Below are 19,705 nucleotides of genomic sequence, written 5' to 3' on the forward strand. Positions count from 1 at the left end.
CGTCAGTCACTGCATCACATTTCCCTCAGTCGCTGCATACCATTTCCCTCAGTCACTGCATCCCATTTCCCTCAGTCACTGCATCCCATTTCCCTCAGTCACTGCATCCCATTGCCCTCAGTCACTGCATCCCATTGCCCTCAGTCACTGCATCCCATTGCCCTCAGTCACTGCATCCCATTTCACTCAGTCACTGCATCCCATTACCCTCAGTCACTGCATCCCATTAACTTCAGTCGCAGGATCCCATTTCAAACAGACACTGCATCCCATTTCCCTCAGTCACTGCATCTCATTTCACTCAGTCACTGCATCCCATTACCCTCAGTCGCAGCATCCCATTTCCCACAGACACTGCATTTCCTTTCCCTTAGTCACTGCATCTCATTTCCAACAGTCACTGCATCCCATTTCACTCCCCACTGCATCCCATTTCATTCAGCCACTGCATCCAATTTCACTCAGCCACTGCATCCCAGTTCACATAGTCACCGCATCCCAGTTCACACAGTCACCACATCCCAGTTCACAAAGTCACCGCATCCCAGTTCCATCAGTCACTGTATCCGATTTCAATCAGTCACTGCGCGCATTTCAGTCAGTCACTGCATCCCATTCCACTCAGTCACTGCTTCCCATTCCACACAGTCACTGCATCCCATTTCACTCAGTCAGTGCATCACATTTCCCTCAGTCACTGCATCTCATTTCCTCAGTCACTGCTTCTCCTTTCCACAGTCACGGCAATTCCATTTCACTCAGTCACTGCGTCCCATTTCACTCAGTCACTGCGTCCCATTTCCATCAGTCACTGCATCCCATTTCCCACTGTCACTGCATCACATTTCCACCAGTCACTTCATCCCATTTCCTTCAGTCACTGCATCCCATTTCCTCAGTCACTGCATCTCCTGTCCACAGTCACGGCAATTACATTTCACTCAGTCACTGCGTCCCATTTCCATCAGTCACTGCATCCCATTTCCAACTGTCACTACATCCCATTTCCCAGTCACTGCAGCCCATTTCCCTCAGTCACTGCATCCCATTTCCCTCAGTCACTGCATCCCATTGCCCTCAGTCACTGCATCCCATTGTCCTCAGTCACTGCATCCCATTTCACACAGTCACTGCTTCCCATTACCCTCAGTCACTGCATCCCATTAACTTCAGTCGCAGGATCCCATTTAAAACAGACACTGCATCCCATTTCCGTCAGTCACTGCATCACATTTCGATCAGTCACTGCATACCATTTCCCTCAGTCACTGCATCTCATTTCACTCAGTCACTGCATCCCATTTCCCTCAGTCACTGCATCCCATTGCCCTCAGTCACTGCATCCCATTGCCTTGAGTCACCGCATCCCATTGTCCTCAGTCACTGCATCCCATTTCACTCAGTCACTGCATCCCATTACCCTCAGTCACTGCATCCCATTAACTTCAGTCGCAGGATCCCATTTCAAACAGACACTGCATCCCATTTTCCTCAGTCACTGCATCACATTTCACTCAGTCACTGCATCCCATTTCACTCAGTCACTGCATCCATTTCCATCAGTCACTGCATCCCATTACCCTCAGTCGCAGCATCCCATTTCCCATAGACACTGCATTTCCTTTCCCTTAGTCACTGCATCTCATTTCCAACAGTCACTGCATCCCATTGCCCTCAGTCACTGCATCCCATTGCCCTCAGTCACTGCATCCCATTTCCTCAGTCACTGCATCTCATTTCACTCAGCCACTGCATCCAATTTCACTCAGCCACTGCATCCCAGTTCACATAGTCACCGCATCCCAGTTCACACAGTCACCACATCCCAGTTCACAAAGTCACCGCATCCCAGTTCCATCAGTCACTGTATCCGATTTCAATCAGTCACTGCGCGCATTTCACTCAGTCACTGCATTTCATTTCACTCATTCACTGCATCCCATTTCAAGCAGTCACTGCATCGCATTTCACTCAGTCACTGCATCCCATTTCACTCAGTCAGTGCATCACATTTCCCTCAGTCACTGCATCTCATTTCCTCAGTCACTGCATCTCCTTTCCACAGTCACGGCAATTCCATTGCACTCAGTCACTGCGTCCCATTTCACTCAGTCACTGCGTCCCATTTCCATCAGTCACTGCATCCCATTTCCCACTGTCACTGCATCCCAATTCCGAGTCACTGCATCCCATTTCCCTCAGTCACTCCATCCCATTTCCCACTGTCACTGCATCCCATTTCCTCAGTCACTGCATCACCTTTCCACAGTCACTACAAATACATTTCACTCAGTCACTGCGTCCCATTTCACTCAGTCACTGCGTCCCATTTCCATCAGTCAATGCATCCCATTTCCAACTGTCACTGCATCCCATTTCCCAGTCACTGCATCCCATTTCCCTCAGTCACTGCATCCCATTTCCCTATGTCACTGCATCCCATTTCCCTATGTCACTGCATCCCATTGCCCTCAGTCACTGCATCCCATTTCCCTCAGTCACTGCATCCCATTTCAAGCAGTCACTGCATCGCATTTCACTCAGTCACTGCATCCCATTTCACTCAGTCAGTGCATCACATTTCCCTCAGTCACTGCGTCCCATTTCACTCAGTCACTGCGTCCTATTTCCATCAGTCACTGCATCCCATTTCCCACTGTCACTGCATCCCATTTCCGAGTCACTGCATCCCATTTCCCTCAGTCACTCCAACCCATTTCCCTCAGTCACTGCATCCCATTTCCTCAGTCACTGCATCACCTTTCCACAGTCACTACAAATACATTTCACTCAGTCACTGCGTCCCATTTCACTCAGTCACTGCGTCCCATTTCCATCAGTCAATGCATCCCATTTCCAACTGTCACTGCATCCCATTTCCCAGTCACTGCATCCCATTTCCCGCAGTCACTGCATCCCATTGCCCTCAGTCACTGCATCCCATTGTCCTCAGTCACTGCATCCCATTGTCCTCAGTCACTGCATCCCATTTCACTCAGTCACTGCTTCCATTTCCATCAGTCACTGCATCCCATTACGCTCAGTCATTGCATCCCATTACCCTCAGTCCCAGCATCCCATTTCCCACAGACACTGCATTTCTTTTCCCTAAGTCACTGCATCTCATTTCCACCAGTCACTGCATCCCATTTCACTCCCCACTGCATCCCATTTCACTCAGCCACTGCATCCAATTTCACTCAGCCACTGCATCCCAGTTCACATAGTCACCGCATCCCAATTCACACAGTCACCACATCCCAGTTCACAAAGTCACCGCATCCCAGTTCCATCAGTCACTGTATCCGATTTCAATCAGTCACTGCGCGCATTTCACTCAGTCACTGCATTTCATTTCACTCATTCACTGCATCCCATTTCGCTCAGTCACTGCATCCCATTCCACTCAGTCACTGCATCCCATTCCACTCAGTCACTGCATCCCTTTCCACTCAGTCACTGCATTCCATTCCACTCAGTCACTGCATCCCATTTCACTCAGTCAGTGCATCACATTACCCTCAGTCACTGCATCTCATTTCCTCAGTCACTGCATCTCCTTTCCACAGTCACGGCAATTCCATTTCACTCAGTCACTGCGTCCCATTTCACTCAGTCACTGCGTCCCATTTCCATCAGTCACTGCATCCCATTTCCCACTGTCACTGCATCCCATTTCCCAGTCACTGCATCCCATTTCCCTCAGTCACTCCATCCCATTTCCCTTACTCACTGCATCCCATTTCCTCAGTCACTGCATCTCCTTTCCGCAGTCACAGCAATTACATTTCACACAGTCACTGCGTCCCATTTCACTCAGTCACTGCGTCCCATTTCCATCAGTCACTGCATCCCATTTCCAACTGTCACTGCATCCCATTTCCCAGTCACTGCATCCCATTTCCCTCAGTCACTGCATCCCATTGCCCTCAGTCACTGCATCCCATTGTCCTCAGTCACTGCATCCCATTTCACTCAGTCACTGCATCCCATTTCACTCAGTCACTGCATCCCATTACCCTCAGTCACTGCATCCCATTAACTTCAATCGCAGGATCCCATTTCAAACAGTCACTGCATCCCATTTCCGTCAGTCACTGCATCACATTTCCCTCAGTCGCTGCATCCCATTTCCCTCAGTCACTGCATCCCATTACCCTCAGTCACTGCATCCCATTGCCCTCAGTCACTGGATCCCATTGCCCTCAGTCATTGCATCCCATTGTCCTCAGTCACTGCATCCCATTTCACTCAGTCACTGCATCCCATTACCCTCAGTCACTGCATCCCATGAACTTCAGACGCAGGATCCCATTTCAAACAGACACTGCATCCCATTACCCTCAGTCGCAGCATCCCATTTCCCGCAGACACTGCATTTCCTTTCCCTTAGTCACTGCATCTCATTTCCAACAGTCACTGCATCCCATTTCACTCCCCACTGCATCCCATTTCATTCAGCCACTGCATCCAATTTCACTCAGCCACTGCATCCCAGTTCACATAGTCACCGCATCCCAGTTCACACAGTCACCACATCCCAGTTCACAAAGTCACCGCATCCCAGTTCCATCAGTCACTGTATCCGATTTCAATCAGTCACTGCGCGCATTTCAGTCAGTCACTGCATCCCATTTCAAACAGACACTGCATCCCATTACCCTCAGTCGCAGCATCCCATTTCCCGCAGACACTGCATTTCCTTTCCCTTAGTCACTGCATCTCATTTCCAACAGTCACTGCATCCCATTTCACTCCCCACTGCATCCCATTTCATTCAGCCACTGCATCCAATTTCACTCAGCCACTGCATCCCAGTTCACATAGTCACCGCATCCCAGTTCACACAGTCACCACATCCCAGTTCACAAAGTCACCGCATCCCAGTTCCATCAGTCACTGCATCCGATTTCAATCAGTCACTGCGCGCATTTCAGTCAGTCACTGCATCCCATTTCGCTCAGTCACTGCATCCCATTCCACTCAGTCACTGCATCCCATTCCACTCAGTCACTGCTTCCCATTCCACTCAGTCACTGCATCCCATTTCACTCAGTCAGTGCATCACATTTCCAACAGTCACTGGATCTCATTTCCTCAGTCACTGCTTCTCCTTTCCACAGTCACGGCAATTACATTTCACTCAGTCACTGCGTCCCATTTCACTCAGTCACTGCGTCCCATTTCCATCAGTCACTGCGTCCCATTTCCATCAGTCACTGCATCCCATTTCCAACTGTCACTGCATCCCATTTCCCAGTCACTGCATCACATTTCCCTCAGTCACTGCTTCCCATTACCCTAAGTCACTGCATCTCATTTCACTCAGTCACTGCATCCCATTTCCTTCAGTCACTGCATCCCATTTCCCTCAGTCACTGCATCCCATTGCCCTCAGTCACTGCATCCCATTGCCCTCAGTCACCGCATCCCATTTCACTCAGTCACTGCATCCCATTTCACTCAGTAACTGCATCCCATTAACTTCAGTCGCAGGATCCCATTTCAAACAGACACTGCATCCCATTTTCCTCAGTCACTGCATCTCATTTCACTCAGTCACTGCATCCCATTTCCCTCAGTCACTGCATCCCACTTCCCTCAGTCACTGCATCCCATTTCCCACAGTGACTGCATCCGATTTCCCACAGTCCATGCATCCCATTTCCCTCAGTCACTGCATCCCATTGCCCTCAGTCACTGCATCCCCTTGAACTCAGCCACTGCATCCCACTTCACTCAGTCACTGCATCTCCTTTCACACAGTCACAGCAATCCCATTTCCCTCAGTCACTGCATCCCATTTCCTCAGTCACTGCATCTCCTTTCCACAGTCACGGCAATCCCATTTCACTCAGTCACTGCATCCCATTTCACTCAGTCACGGCATCCCATTTCACAGAGTCACTGCATCCCATTTCCCAAAGTCACTGCATCCCATTTCCCTCAGTCACTGCATCCCATTTCCCAAAGTCACTGCATCCCATTTCCCTCAGTCACTGCATCCCATTGCCCTCAGTCACTGCATCCCATTTCCCACAGTGACTGCATCCCATTTCCCTCAGTCACTGCATCCCATTTCCTCAGTCAGTGCATGTCCTTTCCACAGACACGGCAATTCCATTTCACTCAGTCACTGCGTCCCATTTCACTCAGTCACTGCGTCCCATTTCCATCAGTCACTGCATCCCATTTCCCACTGTCACTGCATCCCATTTCCCAGTCACTGCATCCCATTACCCTCAGTCACTGCATCCCATTTCCTCAGTCACTGCATTTCCTTTCCACAGTCACGGCAATTACATTTCACTCAGTCACTGCGTCCCATTTCACTCAGTCACTGCGTCCCATTTCCATCAGTCACTGCATCCCATTTCCAACTGTCACTGCATCCCATTTCCCAGTCACTGCATCCCATTTCCCTCAGTCACTGCATCCCATTTCCCTCAGTCACGGCATCCTATTGCCCTCAGTCACTGCATCCCATTGTGCTCAGTCAGTGCATCCCATTTCACTCAGTCACTGCATCCCATTACCCTCAGACACTGCATCCCATTTCCGTCAGTCACTCCATCCCATTTCCCTCAGTCGCAGCATCCTATATCCCACAGACACTGCATTTCCTTTCCTTAAGACACTGCATCGCATTTCACTCAGTCACGGCATCCCTTTTCACTCAGTCACTGTATCCATTTCCATCAGTCACTGCATCCCATGACCCTCAGTCACTGCATCCCATTACCCTCAGTCGCAGCATCCCATTTGCCACAGACACTGCATTTCCTTTCCCTTAGTCACTGCATCTCATTTCCAACAGTCACTGCATCCCATTTCACTCCCCACTGCATCCCATTTCACTCAGCCACTGCATCCCATTTCACTTAGCCACTGCATCCCATTTCACTCAGCCACTGCATCCCATTTCACTCAGCCACTGCATCCCAGTTCACATAGTCACCGCATCCCACTTCACACAGTCACCACATCCCAGTTCACAAAGTCACCGCATCCCAGTTCCGTCAGTCACTGCATTCCAGTTCCATCAGTCACTGTATCCGATTTCTATCAGTCACTGCACGCATTTCACTCAGTCACTGCATCTCATTTCACTCATTCACTGCATCCCATTTCACGCAGTCACTGCGTCACATTTCACTCAGGCACTGTATCCCATTTCCCTAAGTCACTGCACCCAAAGCCCGCCCAGGCACTGAATCCCTATTAACTCAGTCACTCCTTCCCAGTACCTCCATCACTGCATCCCATTTCACTCAGTCACTGCTTCCATTTCCATCAGTCACTGCATCCCATTACGCTCAGTCATTGCATCCCATTACCCTCAGTCCCAGCATCCCATTTCCCACAGACACTGCATTTCATTTCCCTAAGTCACTGCATCTCATTTCCACCAGTCACTGCATCCCATTTCATTCCCCACTGCATCTCATTTCACGCAGTCACTGCATCCCATTTCACTCAGTCACTGCATCCCATTACCCTCAGTCACTGCATCCCATTAACTTCAGTCGCAGGATCCCATTTCAAACAGACACTGCACACCATTTCCCTCAGTCACTGCACACCATTTCCCTCAGTCACTGCATCTCATTTCACTCAGTCACTGCATCCCATTTCCGTCAGTCACTGCGTCCCATTTCCCTCAGTTACTGCATCCCACTTCCCTCAGTCACTGCATCCCATTGTCCTCAGTCACTGCATCCCATTTCACTCAGTCACTGCATCCCATTTCACTCAGTCACTGCATCCCATTACCTCAGTCACTGCATCTCCTTTCCAGAGTCACGGCAATTCCATTTCCCACAGTGACTGCGTCCCATTGCCCTCAGTCACTGAATCCCATTGCCCTCAATCACTGCATCCCATTGCCCACAGCCACTGCATCCCACTTCACTCAGTCAGTGCATCTCCTTTCCAGAGTCACGGCAATTCCATTTCACTCAGTCACTGCGTCCCATTTCACTCAGTCACTGCGTCCCATTTCCATCAGTCACTGCATCCCATTTCCCACTGTCACTGCATCCCATTTCCCAGTCACTGCATCCCATTGTCCTCAGTCACTGCATCCCATTGCCCTCAGTCACTGCATCCCATTGTCCTCAGTCACTGCATCCCATTTCACTCAGTCACTGCATCCCATTACCCTCAGTCACTGCATCCCATTAACTTCAGTCGCAGGATCCCATTTCAAACAGACACTGCATCCCATTTCCGTCAGTCACTGCATCACATTTCCCTCAGTCACTGCATAGAATTTCCCTCAGTCACTGCATCTCATTTCACTCAGTCACTGCATCCCATTGCCCTCAGTCACTGCATCCCATTGCCCTCAGTCACTGCATCCCATTGTCCTCAGTCACTGCATCCCATTGTCCTCAGTCACTGCATCCCATTTCACTCAGTCACTGCATCCCATTACCCTCAGTCACTGCATCCCATTAACTGCAGTCGCAGGATCCCATTTCAAACAGAAACTGCATCCCATTTCCCTCAGTCACGGCATCCCATTGCCCTCAGTCACTGCATCCCATTGTGCTCAGTCAGTGCATCCCATTTCACTCTGTCACTGCATCCCATTACCCTCAGACACTGCATCCCATTTCCGTCAGTCACTCCATCCCAATTCCCTCAGTCGCAGCATCCTATATCCCACAGACACTGCATTTCCTTTCCTTAAGACACTGCATCGCATTTCACTCAGTCACTGCATCCCTTTTCACTCAGTCACTGCATCCATTTCCATCAGTCACTGCATCCTATGACCCTCAGTCACTGCATCCCATTACCCTCAGTCGCAGCATCCCATTTGCCACAGACACTGCATTTCCTTTCCCTTAGTCACTGCATCTCATTTCCAACAGTCACTGCATCCCATTTCACTCCCCACTGCATCCCATTTCACTCAGCCACTGCATCCCATTTCACTCAGCCACTGCATCCAATTTCACTCAGCCACTGCATCCAATTTCACTCAGCCACTGCATCCCAGTTCACATAGTCACCGCATCCCACTTCACACAGTCACCACATCCCATTTCACAAAGTCACCGCATCCCAGTTCCGTCAGTCACTGCATTCCAGTTCCATCAGTCACTGTATCCGATTTCTATCAGTCATTGCACGCATTTCACTCAGTCACTGCATCTCATTTCACTCATTCACTGCATCCCATTTCACGCAGTCACTGCATCACATTTCACTCAGGCACTGTATCCCATTTCCCTAAGTCACTGCACCCAAAGCCCGCCCAGGCACTGCATCCCTATTAACTCAGTCACTCCTTCCCAGTACCTCCATCACTGCATCCCATTTCACTCAGTCACTGCTTCCATTTCCATCAGTCACTGCATCCCATTCCCCTCAGTCATTGCATCCCATTACCCTCAGTCCCAGCATCCCATTTCCCACAGACACTGCATTTCATTTCCCTAAGTCACTGCATCTCATTTCCACCAGTCACTGCATCCCATTTCATTCCCCACTGCATCTCATTTCACGCAGTCACTGCATCCCATTTCACTCAGTCACTGCATCCCATTACCCTCAGTCACTGCATCCCATTAACTTCAGTCGCAGGAGCCCATTTCAAACAGACACTGTATACCATTTCCGTCAGTCACGGCATCCCATTTCCCTCAGTCACTGCACACCATTTCCCTCAGTCACTGCACACCATTTCCCTCAGTCACTGCATCTCATTTCACTCAGTACTGCATCCAATTTCCGTCAGTCACTGCATCCCATTTCCCTCAGTTACTGCATCCCACTTCCCTCAGTCACTGCATCCCATTGCCCTCAGTCACTGCATCCCATTGCCCTCAGTCACTGCATCCCATTGTCCTCAGTCACTGCATCCCATTTCACTCAGTCACTGCATCCCATTTCACTCAGTCACTGCATCCCATTACCTCAGTCACTGCATCTCCTTTCCAGAGTCACGGCAATTCCATTTCCCACAGTGACTGCGTCCCATTGCCCTCAGTCACTGAATCCCATTGCCCTCAATCACTGCATCCCATTGCCCACAGCCACTGCATCCCACTTCACTCAGTCAGTGCATCTCCTTTCCAGAGTCACGGCAATTCCATTTCACTCAGTCACTGCGTCCCATTTCACTCAGTCACTGCGTCCCATTTCCATCAGTCACTGCATCCCATTTCCCACTGTCACTGCATCCCATTTCCCAGTCACTGCATCCCATTGCCCTCAGTCACTGCATCCCATTGTCCTCAGTCACTGCATCCCATTTCACTCAGTCACTGCATCCCATTTCACTCAGTCACTGCATCCCATTACCCTCAGTCACTGCATCCCATTAACTTCAGTCGCAGGATCCCATTTCAAACAGACACTGCATCCCATTTCCGTCAGTCACTGCATCACATTTCCCTCAGTCACTGCATAGAATTTCCCTCAGTCACTGCATCCCATTTCACACAGTCACTGCATCCCATTTCCCTCAGTCACTGCATTCCATTTCCCTCAGTCACTGCATCCCATTGCCCTCAGTCACTGCATCCCATTGCCCTCAGTCACTGCATCCCATTGTCCTCAGTCACTGCATCCCATTTCACTCAGTCACTGCATCCCATTTCACTCAGTCACTGCATCCCATTACCCTCAGTCACTGCATCCCATTAACTTCAGTCGCAGGATCCCATTTCAAACAGAAACTGCATCCCATTTCCCTCAGTCACTGCATCTCATTTCACTCAGTCACTGCATCCCATTTCCCTCAGGCACTGCATGCGACTTCCCTCAGTCACTGCATCCCATTTCCCACAGTGACTGCATCCCATTTCCCACAGTCACTGCATCCCATTTCCCTCAGTCACTGCATCCCATTGCCCTCAGTCACTGCATCCCATTGGCCTCAGCCACTGCATCGCACTTCACTCAGTCACTGCATCTCCTTTCCACAGTCACAGCAATCCCATTTCCCTCAGTCACTGCATCCCATTTCCTCAGTCACTGCATCTCCTTTCCACAGTCACGGCAATCCCATTTTACTCAGTCACTGCATCCCATTTCACTCAATCACTGCATCCCATTTCACAGAGTCACTGCATCCCATTTCCCACAGTCACTGCGTCCCATTTCCCACAGTCACTGCATCCCATTTCCCTCAGTCACTGCATCCCATTGCCCTCAGTCACTGCATCCCATTTCCCACAGTGACTGCATCCCATTGCCCTCAGCCACTGCATCCCACTTCACTCAGTCAGTGCATCTCCTTTCCACAGTCACGGCAATTCAATTTCACTCAGTCACTGCGTCCCGTTTCACTCAGTCACTGCGTCCCATTTCCATCAGTCACTGCATCCCATTTCCCACTGTCACTGCATCCCATTTCCCTCAGTCACTGCATCCCATTACCCTCAGTCACTGCATCCCATTTCCCTCAGTCACTGCATCGCATTTCCCTCAGTCGCGGCATCCAATATCCCACAGACACTGCATTTCCTTTCCTTAAGACACTGCATCGCATTTCACTCAGTCACTGCATCCCATTTCACTCAGTCCCTGCATCCATTTCCATCAGTCACTGCATCCCATTACCCTCAGTCACTGCATCCCATTACCCTCAGTCGCAGCATCCCATTTCCCACAGACACTGCATTTCCTTTCCCTTAGTCACTGCATCTCATTTCCAACAGTCACTGCATCCCATTTCACTCCCCACTGCATCCCATTTCATTCAGCCACTGCATCCAATTTCACTCAGCCACTGCATCCCAGTTCACATAGTCACCGCATCCCAGTTCACACAGTCACCACATCCCAGTTCACAAAGTCACCGCATCCCAGTTCCATCAGTCACTGTATCCGATTTCAATCAGTCACTGCGCTCATTTCACTCAGTCACTGCATTTCATTTCACTCATTCACTGCATCCCATTTCAAGCAGTCACTGCATCGCATTTCACTCAGTCACTGCATCCCATTTCGCTAAGTCACAGCATCCCATTCCACTCAGTCACTGCATCCCATTCCACTCAGTCACTGCATCCCATTTCCCTCAGTCACTGCATCCCATTTCCTCAGTCACTGCATCTCCTTTCCACAGTCACAGCAATTCCATTTCACTCAGTCACTGCGTCCCATTTCACTCAGTCACTGCGTCCCACTTCCATCAGTCACTGCATCCCATTTCCAACTGTCACTGCATCCCATTTCCCAGTCACTGCATCCCATTTCCCTCAGTCACTGCCTCCCATTGCCCTCAGTCACTGCATCCCATTGCCCTCAGTCACTGCATCCCATTGTCCTCAGTCACTGCATCCCATTTCACTCAGTCACTGCATCCCATTTCACTCAGTCACTGCATCCCATTACCCTTAGTCACTGCATCCCATTAACTTCAGTCGCAGGATCCCATTTCAAACAGACACTGCATCCCATTTCCGTCAGTCACTGCATCACATTTCCCTCAGTCACTGCATACCATTTCCCTCAGTCACTGCATCCCATTGTGCTCAGTCACTGCCTCCCATTGTGCTCAGTCAGTGCATCCCATTTCACTCAGTCACTGCATCCCATTACCCTCAGACACTGCATCCCATTTCCGTCAGTCACTCCATCCCATTTCCCTCAGTCGCAGCATCCTATATCCCACAGACACTGCATTTCCTTTCCTTAAGACACTGCTTCGCATTTCACTCAGACACTGCATCGCATTTCACTCAGTCACTGCATCCATTTCCATCAGTCACTGCATCCCATTACCCTCAGTCGCAGCATCCCATTTCCCACAGACACTGCATTTCCTTTCCCTTCGTCACTGCATCTCATTTCACTCAGTCACTGCATCCCATTTCACTCCCCACTGCATCCCATTTCACTCAGCCACTGCATCCCATTTCACTCAGCCACTGCAACCCAGTTCACATAGTCACCGCATCCCACTTCACACAGTCACCACATCCCAGTTCACAAAGTCACCGCATCTCATTTCACTCATTCACTGCATACCATTTCCGTCAATCACTGCATCCCATTACCTCAGTCACTGCATCTCCTTTCCAGAGTCACGGCAATTCCATTTCCCACAGTGACTGCGTCCCATTGCCCTCAGTCACTGAATCCCATTGCCCTCAATGACTGCATCCCATTGCCCACAGCCACTGCATCCCACTTCACTCAGTCAGTGCATCTCCTTTCCAGAGTCACGGCAATTCCATTTCACTCAGTCACTGCGTCCCATTTCACTCAGTCACTGCGTCCCACTTCCATCAGTCACTGCATCCCATTTCCAACTGTCACTGCATCCCATTTCCCAGTCACTGCATCCCATTTCCCTCAGTCACTGCCTCCCATTGCCCTCAGTCACTGCATCCCATTGCCCTCAGTCACTGCATCCCATTAACTTCAGTCGCAGGATCCCATTTCAAACAGACACTGCATCCCATTTCCGTCAGTCACTGCATCACATTTGCCTCAGTCACTGCATACCATTTCCCTCAGTCACTGCATCTCATTTCACTCAGTCACTGCATCCCATTTCCCTCAGTCACTGCATCCCATTTCCCTCAGTCACGGCATCCCATTGCCCTCAGTGACTGCATCCCATTGCCCTCAGTCACTGCATCCCATTTTCCTCAGTCACTGCATCCCATTTCACTCAGTCACTGCATCCCATTACCCTCAGTCACTGCATCCCATTAACTTTAGTCGCAGGAACCCATTTCAAACAGACACTGCATCCCATTTCCCTCAGTCACTGCATCTCATTTCACTCAGTCACTGCATCCCATTTCCCTCAGTCACTGCATCCCATTTCCTCAGTCACTGCATCTCCTTTCCACAGTCACGGCAATTACATTTCACTCATTCACTGCGTCCCATTTCACTCAGTCACTGCATCCCATTTCCAACTGTCACTGCATCCCATTTCCTCAGTCACTGCTTCCCATTTCGCTCAGTCACTGCATCCCATTTCCCTCAGTCACTGCATCCCATTGCCCTCAGTCACTGCATCCCATTTCCGTCAGTCACTCCATCCCATTTCCCTCAGTCGCAGCATCCTATATCCCACAGATACTGCATTTCCTTTACTTAAGACACTGCTTCGCATTTCACTCAGTCACTGCATCGCATTTCACTCAGTCACTGCATCCATTTCCATCAGTCACTGCATCCCATTACCCTCAGTCGCAGCATCCCATTTCCCACAGACACTGCATTTCCTTTCCCTTCGTCACTGCATCTCATTTCCAACAGTCACTGCATCCCATTTCACTCCCCACTGCATCCCATTTCACTCAGCCACTGCATCCCATTTCACTCAGCCACTGCAACCCAGTTCACATAGTCACCGCATCCCACTTCACACAGTCACCACATCCCAGTTCACAAAGTCACCGCATCTCATTTCACTCATTCACTGCATACCATTTCCGTCAGTCACTGCATCCCATTACCTCAGTCACTGCATCTCCTTTCCAGAGTCACGGCAATTCCATTTCCCACAGTGACTGCGTCCCATTGCCCTCAGTCACTGAATCCCATTGCCCTCAATGACTGCATCCCATTGCCCACAGCCACTGCATCCCACTTCACTCAGTCAGTGCATCTCCTTTCCAGAGTCACGGCAATTCCATTTCACTCAGTCACTGCGTCCCATTTCACTCAGTCACTGCGTCCCACTTCCATCAGTCACTGCATCCCATTTCCAACTGTCACTGCATCCCATTTCCCAGTCACTGCATCCCATTTCCCTCAGTCACTGCCTCCCATTGCCCTCAGTCACTGCATCCCATTGCCCTCAGTCACTGCATCCCATTAACTTCAGTCGCAGGATCCCATTTCAAACAGACACTGCATCCCATTTCCGTCAGTCACTGCATCACATTTGCCTCAGTCACTGCATACCATTTCCCTCAGTCACTGCATCTCATTTCACTCAGTCACTGCATCCCATTTCCCTCAGTCACTGCATCCCATTTCCCTCAGTCACGGCATCCCATTGCCCTCAGTCACTGCATCCCATTGCCCTCAGTCACTGCATCCCATTTTCCTCAGTCACTGCATCCCATTTCCCTCAGTCACTGCCTCCCATTGCCCTCAGTCACTGCATCCCATTGCCCTCAGTCACTGCATCCCATTAACTTCAGTCGCAGGATCCCATTTCAAACAGACACTGCATCCCATTTCCGTCAGTCACTGCATCACATTTGCCTCAGTCACTGCATACCATTTCCCTCAGTCACTGCATCTCATTTCACTCAGTCACTGCATCCCATTTCCCTCAGTCACTGCATCCCATTTCCCTCAGTCACGGCATCCCATTGCCCTCAGTCACTGCATCCCATTGCCCTCAGTCACTGCATCCCATTTTCCTCAGTCACTGCATCCCATTTCACTCAGTCACTGCATCCCATTTCCCTCAGTCACTGCATCCCATTGGCCTCAGCCACTGCATCGCACTTCACTCAGTCACTGCATCTCCTTTCCACAGTCACAGCAATCCCATTTCCCTCAGTCACTGCATCCCATTTCCTCAGTCACTGCATCTCCTTTCCACAGTCACGGCAATCCCATTTTACTCAGTCACTGCATCCCATTTCACTCAATCACTGCATCCCATTTCACAGAGTCACTGCATCCCATTTCCCACAGTCACTGCGTCCCATTTCCCACAGTCACTGCATCCCATTTCCCTCAGTCACTGCATCCCATTGCCCTCAGTCACTGCATCCCATTTCCCACAGTGACTGCATCCCATTGCCCTCAGCCACTGCATCCCACTTCACTCAGTCAGTGCATCTCCTTTCCACAGTCACGGCAATTCAATTTCACTCAGTCACTGCGTCCCGTTTCACTCAGTCACTGCGTCCCATTTCCATCAGTCACTGCATCCCATTTCCCACTGTCACTGCATCCCATTTCCCTCAGTCACTGCATCCCATTACCCTCAGTCACTGCATCCCATTTCCCTCAGTCACTGCATCGCATTTCCCTCAGTCGCGGCATCCAATATCCCACAGACACTGCATTTCCTTTCCTTAAGACACTGCATCGCATTTCACTCAGTCACTGCATCCCATTTCACTCAGTCCCTGCATCCATTTCCATCAGTCACTGCATCCCATTACCCTCAGTCACTGCATCCCATTACCCTCAGTCGCAGCATCCCATTTCCCACAGACACTGCATTTCCTTTCCCTTAGTCACTGCATCTCATTTCCAACAGTCACTGCATCCCATTTCACTCCCCACTGCATCCCATTTCATTCAGCCACTGCATCCAATTTCACTCAGCCACTGCATCCCAGTTCACATAGTCACCGCATCCCAGTTCACACAGTCACCACATCCCAGTTCACAAAGTCACCGCATCCCAGTTCCATCAGTCACTGTATCCGATTTCAATCAGTCACTGCGCTCATTTCACTCAGTCACTGCATTTCATTTCACTCATTCACTGCATCCCATTTCAAGCAGTCACTGCATCGCATTTCACTCAGTCACTGCATCCCATTTCGCTAAGTCACAGCATCCCATTCCACTCAGTCACTGCATCCCATTCCACTCAGTCACTGCATCCCATTTCCCTCAGTCACTGCATCCCATTTCCTCAGTCACTGCATCTCCTTTCCACAGTCACAGCAATTCCATTTCACTCAGTCACTGCGTCCCATTTCACTCAGTCACTGCGTCCCACTTCCATCAGTCACTGCATCCCATTTCCAACTGTCACTGCATCCCATTTCCCAGTCACTGCATCCCATTTCCCTCAGTCACTGCCTCCCATTGCCCTCAGTCACTGCATCCCATTGCCCTCAGTCACTGCATCCCATTGTCCTCAGTCACTGCATCCCATTTCACTCAGTCACTGCATCCCATTTCACTCAGTCACTGCATCCCATTACCCTTAGTCACTGCATCCCATTAACTTCAGTCGCAGGATCCCATTTCAAACAGACACTGCATCCCATTTCCGTCAGTCACTGCATCACATTTCCCTCAGTCACTGCATACCATTTCCCTCAGTCACTGCATCCCATTGTGCTCAGTCACTGCCTCCCATTGTGCTCAGTCAGTGCATCCCATTTCACTCAGTCACTGCATCCCATTACCCTCAGACACTGCATCCCATTTCCGTCAGTCACTCCATCCCATTTCCCTCAGTCGCAGCATCCTATATCCCACAGACACTGCATTTCCTTTCCTTAAGACACTGCTTCGCATTTCACTCAGACACTGCATCGCATTTCACTCAGTCACTGCATCCATTTCCATCAGTCACTGCATCCCATTACCCTCAGTCGCAGCATCCCATTTCCCACAGACACTGCATTTCCTTTCCCTTCGTCACTGCATCTCATTTCACTCAGTCACTGCATCCCATTTCACTCCCCACTGCATCCCATTTCACTCAGCCACTGCATCCCATTTCACTCAGCCACTGCAACCCAGTTCACATAGTCACCGCATCCCACTTCACACAGTCACCACATCCCAGTTCACAAAGTCACCGCATCTCATTTCACTCATTCACTGCATACCATTTCCGTCAGTCACTGCATCCCATTACCTCAGTCACTGCATCTCCTTTCCAGAGTCACGGCAATTCCATTTCCCACAGTGACTGCGTCCCATTGCCCTCAGTCACTGAATCCCATTGCCCTCAATGACTGCATCCCATTGCCCACAGCCACTGCATCCCACTTCACTCAGTCAGTGCATCTCCTTTCCAGAGTCACGGCAATTCCATTTCACTCAGTCACTGCGTCCCATTTCACTCAGTCACTGCGTCCCACTTCCATCAGTCACTGCATCCCATTTCCAACTGTCACTGCATCCCATTTCCCAGTCACTGCATCCCATTTCCCTCAGTCACTGCCTCCCATTGCCCTCAGTCACTGCATCCCATTGCCCTCAGTCACTGCATCCCATTAACTTCAGTCGCAGGATCCCATTTCAAACAGACACTGCATCCCATTTCCGTCAGTCACTGCATCACATTTGCCTCAGTCACTGCATACCATTTCCCTCAGTCACTGCATCTCATTTCACTCAGTCACTGCATCCCATTTCCCTCAGTCACTGCATCCCATTTCCCTCAGTCACGGCATCCCATTGCCCTCAGTGACTGCATCCCATTGCCCTCAGTCACTGCATCCCATTTTCCTCAGTCACTGCATCCCATTTCACTCAGTCACTGCATCCCATTACCCTCAGTCACTGCATCCCATTAACTTTAGTCGCAGGAACCCATTTCAAACAGACACTGCATCCCATTTCCCTCAGTCACTGCATCTCATTTCACTCAGTCACTGCATCCCATTTCCCTCAGTCACTGCATCCCATTTCCTCAGTCACTGCATCTCCTTTCCACAGTCACGGCAATTACATTTCACTCATTCACTGCGTCCCATTTCACTCAGTCACTGCATCCCATTTCCAACTGTCACTGCATCCCATTTCCTCAGTCACTGCTTCCCATTTCGCTCAGTCACTGCATCCCATTTCCCTCAGTCACTGCATCCCATTGCCCTCAGTCACTGCATCCCATTTCCGTCAGTCACTCCATCCCATTTCCCTCAGTCGCAGCATCCTATATCCCACAGATACTGCATTTCCTTTACTTAAGACACTGCTTCGCATTTCACTCAGTCACTGCATCGCATTTCACTCAGTCACTGCATCCATTTCCATCAGTCACTGCATCCCATTACCCTCAGTCGCAGCATCCCATTTCCCACAGACACTGCATTTCCTTTCCCTTCGTCACTGCATCTCATTTCCAACAGTCACTGCATCCCATTTCACTCCCCACTGCATCCCATTTCACTCAGCCACTGCATCCCATTTCACTCAGCCACTGCAACCCAGTTCACATAGTCACCGCATCCCACTTCACACAGTCACCACATCCCAGTTCACAAAGTCACCGCATCTCATTTCACTCATTCACTGCATACCATTTCCGTCAGTCACTGCATCCCATTACCTCAGTCACTGCATCTCCTTTCCAGAGTCACGGCAATTCCATTTCCCACAGTGACTGCGTCCCATTGCCCTCAGTCACTGAATCCCATTGCCCTCAATCACTGCATCCCATTGCCCACAGCCACTGCATCCCACTTCACTCAGTCAGTGCATCTCCTTTCCAGAGTCACGGCAATTCCATTTCACTCAGTCACTGCGTCCCATTTCACTCAGTCACTGCGTCCCACTTCCATCAGTCACTGCATCCCATTTCCAACTGTCACTGCATCCCATTTCCCAGTCACTGCATCCCATTTCCCTCAGTCACTGCCTCCCATTGCCCTCAGTCACTGCATCCCATTGCCCTCAGTCACTGCATCCCATTAACTTCAGTCGCAGGATCCCATTTCAAACAGACACTGCATCCCATTTCCGTCAGTCACTGCATCACATTTGCCTCAGTCACTGCATACCATTTCCCTCAGTCACTGCATCTCATTTCACTCAGTCACTGCATCCCATTTCCCTCAGTCACTGCATCCCATTTCCCTCAGTCACGGCATCCCATTGCCCTCAGTCACTGCATCCCATTGCCCTCAGTCACTGCATCCCATTTTCCTCAGTCACTGCATCCCATTTCCCTCAGTCACTGCCTCCCATTGCCCTCAGTCACTGCATCCCATTGCCCTCAGTCACTGCATCCCATTAACTTCAGTCGCAGGATCCCATTTCAAACAGACACTGCATCCCATTT

This window comes from Stegostoma tigrinum, unplaced genomic scaffold, assembly GCF_030684315.1.
Source record: "Stegostoma tigrinum isolate sSteTig4 unplaced genomic scaffold, sSteTig4.hap1 scaffold_137, whole genome shotgun sequence".
In the NCBI taxonomy this organism is placed as follows: domain Eukaryota; kingdom Metazoa; phylum Chordata; class Chondrichthyes; order Orectolobiformes; family Stegostomatidae; genus Stegostoma; species Stegostoma tigrinum.